Below are 16,393 nucleotides of genomic sequence, written 5' to 3'. Positions count from 1 at the left end.
TGTAGCAAGACAGGCCCCGGCCACTGTTCATTTGCTTGAATCCTCATTTAAAAGACGCTGAGTATAAATGCCTTCCTCTGAAATTTTTAAAAGATGTGGTTTATATTTAAATTGGCTACTGAAACCCAAATGCCAGATTCTGAAAGCAATTCCCCAACTGTCACATGCAGCTGTCAAGTACGACTCACAGGAACAAGGAAGAGACAAGATGACAAAGGCAAGGCCTTGCTCATTAGGACGTGCAGCACGGGGGCTCTTGGGAGCCAGGATCCTGTCTGAAGAGATGTCATCTGGAGAGAAGCGAGCCTACACACTGAGGCCAGCCTGAGTACAGGGAGGTTTTCCAGACTCCTCAGTAAACATCTCTATGATTAAGATGAGCCAAGCCCTCAGCTGCCAGCCGTAGGGACACTGAAACATCCCACTTGGAAAGAACTCAATGGCCATTCTTAGAAAGGAGCAAAATGGCACATTCCATAAGTTCATGAAAATGCCAAACCGCCTCCCTTCCAAAGTCCCTGTCACTAGGAACTTGGCAAAAGGGCTCTGTGCCAGAGAATAGATGCTGCTAAAAATAGTCTTAAGTACAAATTAGTTGATATAAATACTTTTCAAAGTGGATTTCATATATATACACATATACACACACATATGTATATATATGACCAGCAAATTAAATGGAGCCCAGACACAGGTAGGATTCTGCATCTTTCCCAGGCTGTTAATATGAATCCACATAACTCAGGCTGAGGTGTAGAAAGTTGGGAAGGGATCAAAATGTACAGTATTTTAATTAGCAAGATACAGGGACCTCAGGCTAGGGAGGCAGCTCGGTGGATGAAAGCACTTGCCACATAAGCCTGATGCTCTGAGTTTAACTCCTTGAAACAACCTAAAAGAGACAGTGGCGCTCACTTGTGATCCCAGCACTACGACAGGGGATGGGAGGAGGAGACAGGCTAGCTCCAGGACAGCCAGTCTAGAGAGTGCAACGCAGCAGGAACAGTGGGGAACCTTGCCTCAACAGGACGGAAGGAGACAATCAACTCCAAAACGACTTGCATGGCATGTCTGCGCCCATACTTATTCAGCAGGGAACACACACAGAAATAATAAATAAAAGTAATTTTAAAACTGCAAACAAACTGAGCCCATTGGGAATCTAAAAGTAAAACTGAGAGGCATATAGACTTACAATTAGTGGTTACGGGGGGAAAATCCTTATCACTGATGGTGAATCAAAATAAGACAATTTATAGAGCTGGAGAGCTGACTTGGTGGCTTAAAGCACCAGCTGTTCTTACAGAGGACCAGAGTTCGATTCCCAGCACCCACACAGCCTCTCAGAACTACCTGTAGCTCCAGTTCTGGGGGATCCAATGGCTTCTCTGGGACTCTGCAGGCACTGTACACCCTTAGTGCACAGACATGCAGGCAGGAAAAAAAAACTCATAAAATACTAAATAATAACTTTCACAAGATTTGAAGAAAATAAGACAATCAAGTAAGTTCTGTCACGGCGTCAACTGTAAGCCATTTCGATACAAATCCGGAAGTGAGGCAGTTAGGGGCACAGAGTATTATCGGGATGGTACCCTTCAGCTTGACTCTGCCCGACTAGCTGAGCGACCTGAGGAGCCGCACACTGAGCTCACTTGTGACCACCCATCCTCACAGGCTTGATAGGAAAAGAAAAGACATCATATAAAGAACCTAGCACGGCAGAGGCCAGTAGGTAGCGATGATCAGTGCTGTTCTTCAGCAACACTAACAAACACAACTCGGGGGCTGGAAGGATGGCCCAGTGGTTAAGGATTCTGGCTCTCCTTGTAGAGGGCCTGGGTTCGATTCCCAGCACCTTACACAGCTGCTCACAAGCATCTGTAACTCAGTTCCAGGGGGATACAACACCTTCTTCTGGACCCTGAGGGCATGTGATGCACAGACAAATATGAAGGCAAAACTGCCATACACATTTTTTTTTAAAAGGCACAACACAGGTATGACTCACTTGCCAAGCAAGCGTGAGGATTAGAGTTTGAATCCCCAGCACCCACGTAAATGCCAGGTGGCTACCCTGTGGTCTCTGCTTGAAGAGACAGGGGTGGGGTATGCTCAGACTAGCTAACCTGGAGACATCTGGCCTCTTCCATGATAAGGCGGGGAGTCTGGCCCCCACATGCATGTACACACTCATTTGAACACACCTTCACAAATGCGCGTGCATACTTGTTCTAACTGTAGATTTCCAATGAGAAATGTAAAATGAAATAGGCTGCCCAGGGAAGTGTGAACATCAGTCACTCTTGGCTTAAAATTTTACTGTTTTTCCAGGCGGTGGCAATGCACTCCTTCAATCCCAGCACTCAGGAGGCAGAGGCAGGCAGAGCTCTGTGAGTTTGAGGCCAGCCTGGTCTACAAAGTGAGTCCAGGACAGCCAGGGCTACACAGAGAAATCCTGTCTCAAACATGTTCCCACTCCACTCCCAAATTTTCCTGTTTTATCTGAAATTTGAATTTAACAGGGTGTCCATTTGTTGTTGATTTAGAAACCCGACAACCCCATCTGCGAGATGTGTCTACGTACTTAACCTAGTGAAACTTGAAGGGAAACTGACTTTGTTATTTTTGAGACTGTGTGTGTGTGTGTGTGTGTGTGTGTGTGTGTGTGTGTGTGTGTATGTATATGTGTGCGCACACACGCGCATGCATCTCACAGCAAGGCCCAGGCCAGCCTTGAACTTGAGGCAATCTCCCTAGCCTAGCATTCCAAACACTGGACTGCAGGTGTGAGGCCATGTGGCAGCAGGAAAAACAACACCGTGTCTTCATATAAGTTAAGTTTCCTCAATAAGCTTTTATTCTGGGCTGTTAGCAGGTACTCATTCTAAATGGCTGGAGTCTTCACTCTTTTTTTTTTTTTTTTAAGGGGAGGATGCCACACAGAGTTAGTTGCGCTATCATCTCACAGCGGTGGGCGACCTCAGCCGCTGGCCCCACCTCTCTTCCCATTTTCAAATCCAAGAGGATTTGCAAAGCTTCACCCTGCATTACGACATAACAACACAGCACACATGCCTTTCAATGTCCCCTCTCCTTCCCGCGTCAGCAAACTGGAGTTCTCACTCAGGGACTACATGACCTCTCCAGGCCTCTAATTTTATCTCTAGCACATCAAATTGCTAAGTTCCAAGACGAATCCAGTCAAGAATCTCAGGCAGTACACAGCTCTAGCCCCATCAGCAGGACAAGATGTGCCGCACTGACGGATGGTAAAGGTCCCATGGAGACTGTCAGTGCCTGTGCCTGTCACCTGCTTGCTAGGCAGAGGCACACCTTGCTGCATCAGCATCAAAGTCAAGGCTATCCTGGGCTCGAGAGCTGTCTAGGCTCATCAACCTCCCCGTGACTTGCGCACTAGTGCCAGGTCTTTGAGGACAGTCCTGGCTTTTCTCTGCACAAAGCTGCCTCCTTGTTCTCCTCTCTGGAGACATGTTACGACTGCTGCCTCTCAAGTGAGCTCTCAAGCAGGCACCCTGTTCTCGCTGCTAGGCTGTTTCATGAATGGCTCTGTGGCTCTACTACGCTCCTGGTTTCTAACAATGAATGCAAGATGGCAGAGGCCTGAGCTCCAAGTGTGTGCATCCCACCTGCATCTGATACAGAAGTTGAACAAATGTTTGGTGATGTGTGTGCTTTCCGGAAGGTCTGGTAAGAGAAAAAAGAGAGGACAACGTCCACTGAGGATTGCTCTCCCATACCACTCCATTCCCCTCTGCTTTGTGAGACACTTAAGGATCACCCACTGCGATTGTGCCCTAGTTCTCTTAGTCTGTTGCCTTTAACCATCTTTCCTTTCAGAACCTAGTAACGCTAACGACAGCTCCCGACCGTTCCGCACTTTCCACATTTTGGATGCAGCCTTTTGCTCTGGTGAGCCATTTCATGGTCTTACCAGGCACCTTACACACAGTTGCTGGGCCACTGGCCAGCTCTGCCACAAGGGGCAGGGGCTCAGTTCCTAAGGTAGATTGCGTTTCCCTTTCCTAGGCCTTGTAAGCAACCTTAATGAAACCCACTGGGTCACAAAGGGAGGGGGGAAAAGGACAATAAAAGACATGAATGCAGTGGGCAGACTAGCTGGGAGGAGGAGGAAGGTATCAGGCAGAGGCGAGCAGCAGGGACAGAAGAGGGTAGGTGACTGAGGTATACATATGAAAATGTCACAGTGAAACCCACCGTGGCGCATACTTAATATATCCTAATCAGTTTTTTAAATGACCAAAGTTTGAAAACAACTGTAGTCAGACTTTACATGTAGAGTAGCTGTATGCAGGTGTAATGTCTGAGCGTGAAGCACAGAAAGATAGGTGACATAACGATGCTTTCCGCTAACCTAGCAGATGGCCTTTCTCATCAAGCTATGGAGGGTCAGTGGGGAGGAGAGAAAGGCAGGAGGGAAGTAAAGGGGTTCTGGGACCCACAGATGTGACAGGAAGGTAGTCTCTGGGTTTTGTGCCACCTCTCTGATGACTCTGGTGTCACACGATTGTACTGGTAAGAAAGTGAGCAAGCCCGTGACCTGGGCGTCACCCACTTGACTGTGTGTCCTTCAAGTATTGCTGGATCCACCTGACCTCCCTTTATATGCCCCTTCCTGAGGCAGCTCCGCTGTGGCTGGATCCACCTGACCTCCCTTTATATGGCCCCTTTTTCCCGAGGCAGCCTCCGCCATGGCTGGTAGGTCCTGGACGTCCCTGCAGCACACTGACTGCTTCATGCCAGAACCAACGGCCTAATGCAGTCAGCTGTCAGGTTACAGGGCTGCCTTGTAACCGCACCAGAAACTGCTTAAGAGCGGTGACCTGTTTTACTTCCACATGTGCCTAGTCCTTCCATGAAGGAGTACATCAAAATACATCAATGAATGAACGAATGAACTGTCAGGAAAACAATCTCAAGCTGTAATCAAGTTGAAAGTGCAGTAAACTAATAGCTACATTCTAAGCTAGAGCTCTCATATGCCAGGGAAAAGAAGTAACAGTATAAACTTAGGAAATAATTTCTTCCTTCAAGTGCTTCCATTAATATTTAATAAAAGCACCGTGAGATTAAAACTTTAGAGAGAAATTTTCAATAAATCTCTATATTTTAAAAAAATCACAAGTCCCAATTATAATAAAAGACTTACTGGAATGTATCTAAATATGACAACTTAGGCAACTCCCTGAGTTTCTGTATTGACCAAGCATACCTCAATATAACATCATGCTGAAAATCTAAAATAAGTGGGAACACTAATATTTTATCTATGATAGTCTTACATACTAAATTTATAAAATGCACAGGGGACTGAAAATCAATTTTTCTTTTTGTCCCTCTAACACCCCCGAGCCCCTGCCTCATAACTTTTGAGATAGTAACATATGCCAGTAAAGTCCCTGCTATCCCCTAAACACTGGGTCATCTGGGTTAATGGACTTAACTCAGGTCTCCGAACCTTAAGTATTAATACAGTATAGACTCTCAGAGAACAGCTAGCCGACACAAGTTTTAACATCTTGTCTGAGAAATATCAGGCTCTCCAGTTAATGGAGAAGGTTCTGCAGTCTGTGGACTTCTGCCTACTGTAAGGAATACATCACATCCCTAAAGAAATCCTCACTTGACAAAGGATTGTAGTGAGCTGGCTATGATGTGCCTCGGGACAACTGGTTTACCTAGAGGCAATGCCTATACAGGTAAATTAGAGCATGGAGCTTAAAAGTACATAAATAAAATAAAATTTGCAACCAGTGCCATTATTCAAGACCAAATGTAGACTGCAAAAATGTGATGGTTTAGCAGGTAAGAGAGCTTGCCACCAAGCCTGACAACATGAGTCATCTTTGGGGTCCACAGACAGAAAGACCGATTCCTCCAGGCTGCCGTCTACCCTCCACATGCATGCCCTGATGTGTGCGAGCCCTCATATGAAAAACGTAATTAAGATGTTAAAAAAAAAATGTTCCCAAATACTTCTGCGTTAGATACTAGTTTCCCTCACCCAGAACTGATACATGGGAACTTTAATCATAGAGACTTTGGTGGCCAGATGTCTGGTTTATATAAATGGGTATATACTGCTCTAAATTCTTGAGTTGAACACTATTGCCTTATAAAAAAACTATGCCAGTAAATTGAAATGTTACAGTGAAACCTTGTATACATACATATATTTACACACACACACACACACACACACACACACATAAAGGTCTTACGTCTTCCATTGAAACCACCACTCTTGAATGCAAAGTAAATAAACAGTGACACATCCGCACAACTCACTAAGAAGTGTGGCTGCAGGTGATTATTCCAGAAGAGAATATTGGACCAGCAGAGGGAAGTTCACCGAATAAGCGCAGGGACAACTTCAAAGAAAACAAAAAAGAAAAAAAAAACTTAAGTAATTAATGATCACATACATATCTTGTTCCTTGATAGGAACCAGAAAAACTAGGGGTTAACTCGAGAAAACACCAAATAAGCCCTTTTGATCAATAGGGCGTAAGAACTGAGCTATCAGGCCTGGCTTGGAGTTTACTTAGAAAGTCGATGGTAGCAGTAGCCCGCAGGCTCACTTCACCCCAGGGTGCTGTTGTTCAGGCTTTCTGGGTGCTACCCTGCTCTCCAACCGAGGCACAGAGAGGGTAGCTACAGGGGCGTCAGAATGAAGATGTCTCAACTGTCACCCAGGTCAGGATGGTGGCACTGAAAGGACCTAAAGCCCCAGCGTGTGCTGACCCTGTGGCTTGCTGCATGCACAGCGTCCCTTCTAACTAGACCACCCAGGCTAGCCTGAGATCTACACAGTGTAGCTGTCTGGTAAGGGACCCATCACGGTGTGATTCACAACACACTGTTCTCTGTTCTTAAACACTCTCGGTATTAGCAAATGCAGATAACCTTAGAAGGGAGGATTCTCTCGGCAGGAACCTCAGAGAGTAACACGGACAGGATAGCAGAGTAACAAGCACGTGACTCCGAGGAAGGTACAAGCTAAGCATGCATGCGCGTGTGAGCAGCTAACTTGCCCATGCATATTACGGGAAGGTATGGATGACTCCTTAGAGCTTTATCAAGATATGCTCTCAGTATTCTGCTTCAGTCTGCCTACCTGTGATGTCACTGCTTACCTGCCATGGGGGCGTGGCCCTGCCCAGGGCCATATAAAAGACAGACCCTCCACATGGCTCTCACTACTTCTCTCTCTACCTTACCTCTCCTCTCCTCTCCTCTCCTCTCCTCTCCTCTCTCTCTCTCTCTCTCTCTCTCTCTCTCTCTCTCTCTCTCTCTTTCTCTCCTCTCTTCTCTCTCTCTCCTCTCTCCTCTCTTCTCTCTCTCTCTCTCTCTCTCTCTCTCTGTCTCTCTCTTTCTGGGGTACCCCCTTCCCCCTTTCCTTCTCTCCCCATGTTCATCTAATAAACTCTCTATAACATAATATCTGCCTGGTACCTTGTATTCTATCATTGCTTTAATTTTTATATATAACAGTCTCCTTCTGTGGACAAACAACAGCAAGTGACTCTCTTGGATGGCAGCAGGCAGGGGCTGTGTTTAAGGGGTGACTGTGCAGTGTGGGAGGGTAAACCCATAGAAATATCAGCGATAATTAACAGCTGGTACAATGCCACCTGGGCAGCTCTGGCGGCCTTCTACAGGGGCACAGTGACCTCTACTGGTAGAAACGCATAGTGCCGATGTGATTTTTCTCCCTTAATCACGCCGATTGAAAGTAGGCCACAGGCATCCTAGCACTGAACAGAAAGAACAGCACAGAGCTTCAGCTCAGATATTAATCCTGCTGGTACTACAGAACAGAGCTTTAGTTATCAAAGCAGCTATAAGAATACTTTTGAGGTGTCTCCAGCAAAACTGGTCCCCACAGGCACCAGCCATAGAATCAAAGAATACACCAAGATGTGCTGCAGCTTCCCACTGCTGAGTGTCGGGCAGCCTGCTTCCTCGTGAACATTTATTTTCTGTTTTCAAAGTCACAGTTAAAGCTTTGGCTTTTTCTCCTAATTCCTAATAGTTGTCAGAAATAAATTATAGACATTTTAAGCTGGGCACGGTGGTGCACACCTATAACCCCATCCCTCAGGGAGGCAGAGACATGCAGATCTCCGTGAGTTCGAGACCATCCTGGACTACAAATCGAGTCCAGGACAACCAGAGCTATACAGAGAAAGCCTATTTTGAAAAATCAAAACCAAACAATAACAGCAAAATTATAGTAGCCTTGAATAATTAAATTTTATCTTCAAATGAAAAAAAAATGACATACCTGTCCCCAGAGGCCCGGAAACTGCATTGCACATGTGGGAACACACATGTACCAGTGATGGGAATGCAGTGTGTGAGTCAAAGCACATGTTTATGAAAACCAATGGGGGAATTTTTAACTCTCACAGGCTGAAATGATTTCCTTAGTAACTTTGTTCTCATAGGTTTCCACTGCAGAGAATGAAGTAGTAAAGAATTCAGAACGTCACTTTCCAGCGACAGGTATTAGAACCAGAGAAATAACAGTTTCTTTAATCCTGCCTGTCTGCTTTTTTATTTTATTTTAACCACACATAATAAATATAACTTATAGACTGGTGAGTCGGGACTCTGCAGAGAAAACAGACGTAGCCTGGGGTGGAGAGAAGGCTCAGCCATTAGCGAGTGGACTTACTAAACAAAAGTATAAAAAAGACACAGCCTAGGCGCAGAGCTTACTGACTTGGCATGGGGAAATGAACTCACCCTGACTTAACTCTGTGAGCACATCATCTTCTCATTATTTCTGCTTGCTAATATACTGGAATTTGCTGCTGTAGATACAAGACATGGCCGAGGACCCAGGGCAAATGAGCAATCACCTTTCCTCCTAGCAGTGGGCCGGAGGACTCCTATGTAAGTAAGTATAAGCAAACATTCTAAACAACTCTTCCTTAAAACACTGAGTTTTTCATCAATAATGACGTAAGATTCATCAGCTTCCTCCCTCCCTTCAGGCAAGGTCCGCACCTGAAGCACCCTGCTGCTGGATGAAGACCCACACGCCTTTCTCTTCTTAGACCAGGTCTCAACCTGTGGGTCGTGAGCCCTGTGAGCATCAAGTGAGCCTTTCACGTGGGGCACGCAAGATCACTGGAGAACACAGATATTTATAGTACCATTCAGAACCGTAGCAAAATTACAGTTGTGAAATGGCAATAAAAGAAACTTATGGTTACAGTTACCACACCATGAGGGTCGCAGCATTAGGAAGGTTAGAACCACTCTCTTAGACACTGGGACGAGACAAGGAAAATTAGCTTTTGGTTCAAGGGCTACAGACATTTTCAGGAATACAAACAGTCCCAACTTAGCTAACCAACGCCTTCAGGACATGTCTAGGACTGAGGCATGGCAGAAAGAGGGGAAAATACAAAGACGCAAGGAATGGAAAGAGGCCTCACTTCAGAGGATCTGGCTGACAGCAGCGCTTGATGGCTGAGAGTCCAGAATTGTCACCAGAGCTGAACAAACCATAGCAAAGATTGCCTGTGCAGAGACTGCTCCATCCTGCCTCAAGTACTAAAGCAGGTAATGAGGGGATAGAAATGTACGTCAGTCAGCAAAATGCTGGCGTAACACGCACAAAACCCCTGGGGGGGGAGTCCCGGGATGACGTAAAACCAGAGGAGGTGGCTCACACCAGTGACCCCAGCATGGGGAGATGAAGGCAGAAGGCTTTCCGCAGCCGAAGGTGAGGTGGTGGAGGAGAGTGAGGAAGAGTGCTTTACCTCACGGCCTCCTACTCCACTCCAAGCCCACAGGCCAGTGCTTTCCTCATCCAAAGCTGACATCACACACCATGAGGGCGACTTTCTACAACGTCAACACCAACCTTCAGAAAGAGTTCAGGGCTTTAAACACTGTCAGCTTTCATTGAGGAACTCCCGCATAAACACTGAAGCCTCTGAGGTACCAGGAAGACCACATCCAGAAATATAGTAATCTCATTTAAAACGCTGCCTAAACCAGAGACAAGGGAGAGAAAAACAGCAAGTGACTGAAACAATCCTCTGGACATTTGGTTAACGGAATGATGGTTGACCAAGGAACAGAACAGCAAGGCAGCTTCACCAAGTGATTGCACGCTTGGCGCATGCGTAGTGGAAGTACGCAGACAGATGTGCAGTCCCTGCACTGTGAGGCTGGCCGGCTGGTTACTAATCCGCAGCTAATGGTACCGCTTGAATTGTATATGGCGAGTATCTAGTAAAACAGACCATACATTCTGAGGGCTACGGGAGGTAGCTCAGAGGACAAGACAGCTTGCTCTGCAAGGATAAGGACATGAGTTCAAATCCCAAGCAACCACATTTAAAAATTACAAATTAAATTGAATTTTAAAAGCCTTGGTTGCACTCGCCTGTGACTCTGGGACTAAAGGGAGACAGGTGGATCCAGTAAGCTTGAAGGGTAGACCACCATGACTGAAAGGGTGGGAGACCCTATCTCAAAGGTGGAGAGCTGCAGAGGATAGCTGATGGCCTACTGTGGTACACACACACACACACACACACACACACACACACACACACACACAGGCATGCACTACACCAGACACCCTGGGGGGAGGCGTGTGCATCTTTGTGAATGACCAAAGGAAAAGAAAAATAAGTGGAAGAGAAGCATTAGAAGGTCAGTGTGAGAGGTTTTCAAAAGAAGCTGGGTGTCTGACCTTTAGTATTTTCTGGCCAAAGAAATTAATCTAATACATCCATTTGTTAAAACAAGGGCCAATTTGGAAAAAGAGTTGAAAAACTGAAGTGGTAAAATGTAGTGTTCCTAAGAGAAAATAAACCTTTCGTGAAGGGTGCGTGCGTGTGTGTGTGTATGTTGTGTGTGTAGGGAGGTATTTCATAATTTCCTAAAAGATTTCCCAGTGACAATTCTCAAAAGATTTTCATACTCTTTCACTTCATTCAAAGCATCACCCCAAATGGCCACACTCCAGGATCAGCTCTGGGGAAAATGAGTCGTGCCCTGCCCGCCCCCTTTGGTCTTTTAAGACATGGTTTCTGTGTAGCTCTTGTTGACCTGGAACGTAGAACTCCACCTGCCTCTGCATCCTGGGTGCTCAGATAAAAGGCACGCACCACCGATGCTCAGCAGCTTTTTTTAACCTGTAGAAATGTCTACTGCAAGCATTCAAAAGCTTGTCTAGACACACACTCCCTGGCATGTGATGCTACAAGAGCCAACTATTGGTACTTGTCCTTAAGCTACAGAAATGGCTAAGTCTGTGCTTAGGACAGAATTCTTCATGAGGAAAAAAGATAGTAGAAAGAGTGGAAGGGAGGGAAGGAGGGAGGCAGGGAGGGAGGGAGGGAGGAAGGGAGGAAACAAAAGAAACAAAAAAATCAAGATCATCACAGTTAAGAACCATATGCAGTATTTAGTCTAAACATGCTAAGGATTCAAAGGCTACAACCTTCCATCCCCCGCCCCGCCCCCCCCCCCCAGAGATGTTCAGACAGCGGCTGTGCTACCCAGGCCTGAACTGGAGGAGCTGGATGGAGCAAGAGAGTAAAAGCAGGGTGACACTGGAGCTGTGGCTGCCAGAGGAGTGGGCAGGGAGGTGAGGGTTGGGGAGGGAGAACAACATTCATCAAGCTTAGTGAAATGAGCCAGACTCAGGACAAGAATCACATGTCATCTGTATCCATCCATCCATCCATCCATCCATCCATCCATCCACCATCTATGTATCTGTCATGAATTATGTCTGCCTATCATCTACCTATCACCAATCTGTAGCTATCATCTATGTATTTACTCCATCATCTACCTATCTACCTATCAATGACCTATCGCGGGCCTCCTATCAGGTAGGAAAGTGAAGCAGGACCATCCTGGGAGAGGAAGAGAAGCAGTGGACCGGAAACAGGAGAGGCTAATAGGAAGTGACCCTGAATAACATGCCTGTGACACCCATCAACGTAGACTGCTTATAGTCAACTTAAAAAGCAAAGACATAGATTCTCATTGGAGTAGCTTTTCTGAAGACCTTCTCAGGAGTGACAAAGAAAGATGGAAGGAGGGAGGGAGGGGACTCACTGGAAACCCCTAGTAGTCCACCATGTACCTGCGCTGTCACTCTGTGGCTGTGCACTCTTCATTAGGTCAAGGTGTGTGTGTGACAGAGAACGGGAGGGCAGGTGAGAGACAAAGCATGCTAGCCAGTGGGTACCAGGGTGGAACTAGTTTGAAGCCCAGCACAAGACAGCAGGGAAGAGAGCGGCCTCCAACTTACAGGAATCTGCCTGCCTCTGTCTCCTGAGGGCTGGGACCAAAGGCGTTGGCACCACACCAGGCCCAAACTTTGTCTTTTCAAAGGAAGAAGAGCATGGTGGGCGTGAAGAGACCTCCACATTTAAAGAAGGCCGCACACCTTACACAGAGTCCCCACTAGCTTTTATACTCAGCTTTTATCAACATAGGGAGCAATTTTATAATTCACAACTTTCATGGCTGTACTTATCCCCAGCTCGAGTCTCCTGTTCACTTAAAGACAGCTCATTTTGGGGGGACTTGCAACTCTGACTTCGTCATCTTCGGAGGGAGCTAATCATACGACTATAAAGCATTTGGACCCGTGAGCACATATCAGAATCAAAACTTGGCCCAAGTAAGCTCATGTCGAAACTGCTAGAAATCGAGGAACCAGACAAATGGAAACACGGTCAGCCAAGTCTGTAAAACCTGTGACTTAAAAACTGGCTGGCTGTGGTGGCAGTGCCAAGAGTGTCACCTACTCAGAAGGCTGTGGCTGGAGGATGGCTTCAGTCCAAGAATGCGGGGATATACTGGGCAGCACGTGGGGCGAAGGAAACACAATAAAAGCCTGCAAAACTAGCCGGGCATTGTGGCACACACCTTTAATCTCAGCACTCGGGAGGCAAAGGCAGGAGGATGTTTATGAGTTCGAGGCCAGCCTGGTCTACACGGCGAGTCCAGGAAAACCAAGGCTACATAGAGAAACCCTGTCTCAAAAAACTAAAACAACAAACAAAACAATCTGCAAAATTTAGCCAGTCAAAAATAATCCCAGCACTCAGAGTAGGCAGACAGATAGTAAGGGACCCCAGACCAGCTCAGCCTCCATAGCGAAACACTGTCTCAAAAAAAACCGAACAGAAAATAACAACAGTAACAAAGTGAATACTGTGGGCATGGCTTCCTTAACACTAAAACCACCTGGCCACCCTAGAGATGGGTGGGTGGGGCCCTCCTTTAAGAAGGCTCAAAGCATTTTGTATTCTACTAACATTTTCAGGCAATGGCCAAATTTAATGGAGATAGTGGGTTCATTTCTCCATCTTATGGGAGAGTGTTCATACAGTCAATTTTAACACCAGCACAATGCGGCCCACAGCAGATTAAAAACCACAACAACATCTACAGTTTCTAGAAAACTGGTAACTGAAACCTAATTTGTACTGTGGCTACTGACTTTTCCTCCTTCCCTATTTATTTTACAGGTGTAACTGAGTGCAATGCAGGAAGAGGACAGAAGAGGGCACCAGATCCTCTGGAGCTGGAGTTGCAGGTGGTTGTTATAGCTGCTCAACACAGGTGCTGGAGCTGGGCGGGGGGTGGTCTTTTAATCCCAGCGCTCAGGAGGTAGAGGCAGGTGGATCTCTGAATTGGAGGGCAGCCTGGTCAACCGAACAAGTTCCACAACTGCCAGGAAGGACTACACTGAAAAACCTTCTTTTGTGAAGACCCCCTCAAAAAAGGAAGGCGGGGAGGTACTGGGAACTGAATTTGGTCTTCCAAAAGAATAACAAGAGCTCTAACACTGAGCTATATCCCCAGCCCCACCATTTTTATTTTTGAGTCGGGGGTCTCACGTAGTGCAGGCTGACCTTGAACTCCCTACTTAGGCAAACTGACCTTGAACTTCTGATCCTCCTGCTCTCTCCTGGGTTCTGGGTTGCAGCGTGCATCATGCATGTTCCAGCCTCCAGTGACTGTTTCTCCCAGCAGCAGTGCTCTGTCTGGGATGTTCCGCTGGCAGGAATCTCAACATCTTCCTTTCTACTTAGAAACTTCAACCAGGCATTTTGTGTCACCGGCTTTAGCTAATTCTTGGCCTTGTTAGAATCTACAAATCCTGTTATTTTCTCACGTAAGCACACAGCTAGGCTGTAAAGGCAAACAGCAAACCGCCTGCACTATGGTTTGATGAAGACCTGGTGTGCTTTACGATGGAGTCCGGAAGCCCCATTAAGAAAAAAAAAGGTAAAAGCAATCTATATTAAAAATCAAATCAGCCAGGCAGAACACCTTTAATCCCAGCACTCAGGAGACAGACGAGGCAGGTGGATCTCTGTAAGTTCAAGACCAGCCTGGTCTACAGAACAAGTCCCAGGACAGCCAGGGGCTACACAGAAAAACCTTGTCTCAAAAAAAACCAAAAACAAACAAAAAATCAAAATAGCATAGGAGAGTGCACAGAGGTGAGGCCCCCGAGGACAGGCAGAAAACAGACTTAAGTAATTTGAATGTGGGCGCATACACGGCTTCCCCCAGTTTTGGGTCTCTCTCCCAGTGTGCACACCAGGCTTTCCTTCATAGATGTCCATGAGGTGGGCACACTACAAAGAGGCGTTTTAGTTCTACTGTTACCAAGAAACCAGAATGGGCAGCATCACGCTCTGCCGACTTGCCAGGACTAACCATCGCTAGGATCCATTCCTGACCCACCTAAGATGAGAACAGCCGTTGTTCTGTTACTTGTCACCTAAATATGCAGGAAAAGAGTAAAAGTCTGAACTCACATTTACTCTAAGCAAAGGCCGAGAAGCTACAACGGAGCCAAGGGATCCCGAGCCCGGAATGAGCAACACCGCCGCCTGCACACGGCACAACACTGCCGCCTGCACACGGCACAACTTCCTCCTTTCGCTTCCTCAATGCTGCTATGGAGCTGTAATTCTTGTTTTAGCCTTTTTTTTTTTCCTGTTAAAGAGCGGGATAGGTGACAAGAGTTTAAAAGTACCTTCAATGGTCACTATAGCATCTAATTTTTGCAGGGGAGTTTTAAAGGGACAGTTTTAAACGAGAGGGAGCAGCAATCTCTCAACTCGTAAATCTGGTTAATGTCGGTCCCGGTACAGAGACAGAATGTGGCCAACCCTGCAGGCGGGCCTGCTTTGCCGACTGTTCAGCTCCTGGGGTATAACTGGGGACCTGTGTGCTTTACTACACAAGAACTGACTGCGCTGTAAGAAACCCTGGGCTGGAGGAGATGGCTCGGTGGTTTTGTAAAAATGCTTGTTGCTATGCAAGTGAGAAGACATGAGTTCAAATCTCGACGACCCACAAGAAAGCCAGATGCACAGTTTGAGAGCCTCTAAGCTCAGTATTCCTATGGGGAAGCTCAAAAGCAAGCCAGCCTGGCATGTGGAGCAGAAAATCAGATCCTGCCTCAAACAGGGTGAGAGGCGTGGACCAACACCCAAGGTTTTCCACTGACCTCTGTCACCTCCTTCAAGAGGCACTGGGGCATTCTGTACATGCACAGGCCCCCACACCATCTTAGGAGATGAGTTTGGCAGTTTATTTTCATGACGCCCTGTCCAGTTCCTGGCGGAGAGGGATGGTAGATGGCAGCGCTGTTGATGTTGATCTTTAAAACCAGAGACAACCTGAAGACACAGACAACGCATTTTCATCAAGGAGTCTACTGATTCCCAACTCTCACAAGACTTGGTGTTAGACAATTTTCTAAGCTCTTGGGGCCAGAGAGATGGCTCAGTGGGCAAAGACATCCACCACCAAGGCCGATGGTCTGAATTCAATCCCTGGGACTCTGGGGCAAAAGGTGAGAACTGACTCACCTGCCTAAACATGCACGCACAGAATGTGTTTTAAATAATCTTCCTAATAGTATTTTTATGTTTCAAGAAAACTGAAAACACTACTGTACTACTGACTGAAGCACAGAGTCCCTTCCTGAGGTGAGGTGGGAGGGACCTGCTAGATAGGACCTGCCTATCCGATACTGTACTGCTGGCAAAAACTAATTCCAACACATTACCTCAGTTAGATCCTGGCATTCCAGGTATGACACAGTAGGTATACAAAGCTAGCTTTCATGCATTCTTTCTATTTCACAAATAAACCCAGATAACAGCAGCTAGTCTTCATAAAGAGAGAAGCTGGCCTGCCAAGAACCTCACACACATTACTTTTCTTTCTTACTGAGGCTTTTTTATTTATTTATTTTTTTTTGCTTCTGCTTTCTTTCCTGTTTATTTGTTTGTTTTATGACACACTGTTTCTCTGTGTAGCCTTGGCTGTC

General features: G+C 46.4%; 1 protein-coding gene across 4 annotated transcripts in view; it reads right to left on the bottom strand.

The window, feature by feature from the left end:
- Window positions 1-16,393, bottom strand: part of SCAF8 (SR-related CTD associated factor 8) — a 189,112-nt gene that overhangs the window by 80,245 nt on the left and 92,474 nt on the right. The window contains exon 22 of one of the 4 annotated variants that reach the window (XR_014778140.1): window positions 6,331-6,413. The exons of the other annotated variants lie outside the window; for them this stretch is intronic. The gene's annotated coding sequence lies outside the window, so the exon portion shown is untranslated. The remainder of the gene's footprint in view (window positions 1-6,330; window positions 6,414-16,393) is intronic. 4 annotated transcript variants of the gene reach the window in all.

This window comes from Acomys minous, assembly GCF_964271855.1.
Source record: "Acomys minous genome assembly, chromosome: 3".
Lineage (NCBI taxonomy): Eukaryota > Metazoa > Chordata > Mammalia > Rodentia > Muridae > Acomys > Acomys minous.
Note: the sequence above shows the minus strand (reverse complement) of the source record. Positions and strands in the feature narration are given on the sequence as shown.